A 3,669-nucleotide genomic window follows, 5' to 3' on the forward strand; every position below is an offset into this window, starting at 1 on the left:
TGACTTACAACACTATGTTAATTCCTGTTACACAACATGGTGATTCAATATTTCTATACATTTCAAAATGACCATTGTGATAAGTCTAGTTATGATATGTCACCATACAAAGATATTACATAGTTAGTGACTATATTTCCCACACTGTGCATTTCATATCCCTGATTCATTTATTTTGCAACTGGTAGTTTCTTTCACCTAATCTCTCTCATCTATTTCTTTCACACCCCACCCCTAATATCCCCCACCCTCTGGCAACCACCTGTTTGACCTCTGTATCTATAACTCTGTTTCTGTTTTGTTATGTTTGCTTATTAGTTTTCTAGGTTCCACACATATAAGTGAAATCATACAATATTTGTCTTTCTTTGTCTGACTTATTTCAGGTAACATAATGCCCTCACAGTTCATCCTTGTTGTTGCAGATGGCAAGATTCCATTCTTTTCTACAGTTGAGTGATATTCCATTATATATTACATATATATCACATCTTCTTTATCACATCTATATCACATCTATTAATGGGCACTTAGATTGCTTCCATATATTGGCTACTGTAAATAGTGTTGCAGTGAACATACAGATATATACATCTTTTATAATTATTGTGTTGATTTTTTAAATAAATACCCAGTAGCAGAACTGCTTGATCATTTGGTAGTCCTACTTTTAACCAGTGTATTTAAATAGTGAGCTTGTTTCACTTAAAGATTAATATATTTAGGAATTATTTTTGTCAACAATGCTAATCACGCAGCATCAAATTTCATGAACTAATGGTGATTTAGGACATGTTGAGAATTTTTATTATTGTTTTCTTACTTCAGGAATTTCAATCTTGTGGAAATATCTTAGTCAGACGTGTCTGGTTTGAGGGAATTTTTATAGTCAATCAAAATTAAGTCAAATATAGTGTGTCATTTAAAATGAGACTTCGTGCCAACGTTATGGCTATAGCAACCTGGAACCCCCATTCTGAGCCATCTGCTATTTAAAAATCACACTCCTAGGAATACTGGCATTTGGTCACCTGGGGCCAAATATGGCTATGCTACTTATTATCTTTATAACATTGGGAAACTGAGAGCTTCAGTTTTCTCAACTATGTAATGCAAATAACAGTACCTACTTTGTGGAACTGTTGAAAGTTTAAACAAGTTAACACATGTAAAGGTCTTAGAAGACTACCTGGCAGTACTATCCAGATTCTACAAAATCTACAGATTCTATGGCATTAACCATCAGGCAAGTATAACTCAAAACCACAGTTAGATACCTCTTCATCTCACACACTATGAGAGCTATAATAAAAGACAGTAGCAAGCATTTCCAAGAAAGTGAAGAAATTGGAACCTTTATACACTGTCAGTGGAAATACAATATGTCTAGTCACTTTGGAAAGCAGTCTGCAATTCTTCAAAAGGTTAAACCTAGAGTTACTATGCTGCTGCTGCTGCTAAGTCGCTTCAGGCATGTCCGACTCTGTGCGACCCCATAGACTGCAGCCCATCAGGCTCCACCGTCCCTGGGATTCTCCAGCCAAGAACACTGGAGTGGGTTGCCATTTCCTTCTCCAATACATGAAAGTGAAAAGTGAAAGTGAAGTCGCTCAGTCGTGTCCGACTCTTAGGGACCCCATGGACTGCAGCCTACCAGGCTCCTCCACCCATGGGATTTTCCAAGCAAGAGTACTGGAGTGGGTTGCCATTACCTTCTCCGAGAGTTACTATATGACCTAGCAATTCTAATCCTCCGTATATAACCCAGAGAAATGGAAATACATGTTCACATGAAAACTCATACATGAATGTTAATAGTAGCCTTATTCATAATAGCCTCCAAACAGAAACAGCCCAGATGTCCAACGACTTCTAAACAGATAATCAAAATCATAGCATATTCACAAATCATAGTATAGTAAATCAAAGTATATTCATAGAATGAAATATTACTTGGCAATAAAAAAGAGTGAAGTGCTGATACATGCTACCATGTGATTGAAACCTTCTTTCACATGCTATGTGAAAGAACCCAGTGTAAAAGACCACATATGGTATGATTCTATTTCTATTAAATGCAGAGAAGGAAAGTAGATTCAGTGGACTGTTGGAAAGGTTTTAAGGGAAAAAGAGGAGTGACTGCTAATGAATATGGAGTTTCTTTTAGGGGTGATGTAAATGTTCTAAAATTAATAGTCATGATAGTTACACAACTGTGTATAAGCTTAGAACCACTGAACTGTACACTTTAAGACAGGTGAACCATATATGTGAATTATAGCCAATAAAGCACGTTAAGTAGCTTAAAGTAAACTGGAAAAAGGAAAGCTAAAAACAACAACAGTATTAATAATAATAAATTAGTTTACTTCTCTGGCCTTATCCTCTTCCATTCCCCAATTTACCCCATGCTCTATCCATACTGACCTCCTTGCAATTCCCATATTATGTCTTGCTATTTGATGTCCTGTGAACATATTATATCTGCTTCCTGGAGTTCTCTTCAGCCCTCTTCTGCCTGCCTAACTCCCTCATATTTAAAACTAGTCAATCAGAGTAAGCTAATGGCCCAAAAGATTGATTCCCAGTGACCTAATACGATAAAATTTACTTCTCTCTCATGTAGACACTCCCCAGGTGTTCAGGGATCCAGGCTCCTTACCTCTGTCAGCTCTGCCGCCCCCCCCCCCAGGAGTCTTTCACTGTATTCTCTATACCAGGCTGAGAAAACCAGTGGGGCATCAGCACAGATAGAACTCGAGGAATTTTCCAAATGATTAAGTCATTTTTGAACATGGTATCTTTAAGAGATGTCAGGATACCCAGCGGTCTTGGGTTCAGCACAGAGACTATTTATTAGCTTATAACCCTATATCTCAAATGCATTGCACTACTCCCCTTCTCTCTACATCTTCAGGAAGAGGTGATTTGCTTTAAAAATTCAAAGATTATTTTTCAGAATAAGAATGCTGAGGGGAGAAAAAGTAGTATTCAACATCTCTATTGAGGAATTTATGATGTAGCACAGGATGGAAGCTGAAGTTAAAGGAAACTTTCCTTAAAGGGCTATTTATTAAAAAATGGAACGCACTTCTTAGGACAATTCAAAGTGTAAACACACAACATCCAAACTTCTTGTACAGGTAAATTAGTGTTCTCAGCTATCTCCTGTCCCCAAATTTCTCTGCCACATTGAGGACGGTTCAAGAGGACTAGAGGACATGTTGGTTGCAGAGAGAGACATTTGAAAGCACTCACTTTTATGGAAGTCATAAGAGAAAAGTCTCTCTCATGTTACTTAGAATCATCCTCGATATATTTATTCTAAAAAAAATAATACACATAGCCAAATACCGTTCTCTGTGTAAAATCTTTACAAATCTGAAATGCTGAGAATTCAGCTTCTGATACAATCCATTCACTTTTCCAGTTAGACTGGTAGTGGTACTGAGTTGGCAGTACAAAATCGAATGTGCTTATGCAGCTCATCCCAGTACCTGTTAATTCGGGCTGGCACTTGGAATTTCAGATCTGGTCCCTCAGCGGAGCGGGGCGGAGCCGTGGGCGGGGCCTGCTGCGGGGGAGGCGGGGTGCTGGGAAAGCCGGGGGGCGGGTCTGCTAGTGAAGCCTCGTAGTATCTGAGCGTGCGAGGGTCCGCTGCGCGAGCAG

General features: G+C 38.6%; 1 protein-coding gene across 1 annotated transcript in view; it reads left to right on the forward strand.

Annotated features, from left to right (window-relative positions):
* Window positions 1-3,669, forward strand: part of PGR (progesterone receptor) — a 118,065-nt gene that overhangs the window by 459 nt on the left and 113,937 nt on the right. The gene's annotated exons all lie outside the window — the stretch shown is intronic.

Source organism: Bison bison, unplaced genomic scaffold (genome assembly GCF_000754665.1).
Source record: "Bison bison bison isolate TAMUID 2011002044 unplaced genomic scaffold, Bison_UMD1.0 scf7180017864262, whole genome shotgun sequence".
NCBI classification, from domain to species: domain Eukaryota; kingdom Metazoa; phylum Chordata; class Mammalia; order Artiodactyla; family Bovidae; genus Bison; species Bison bison.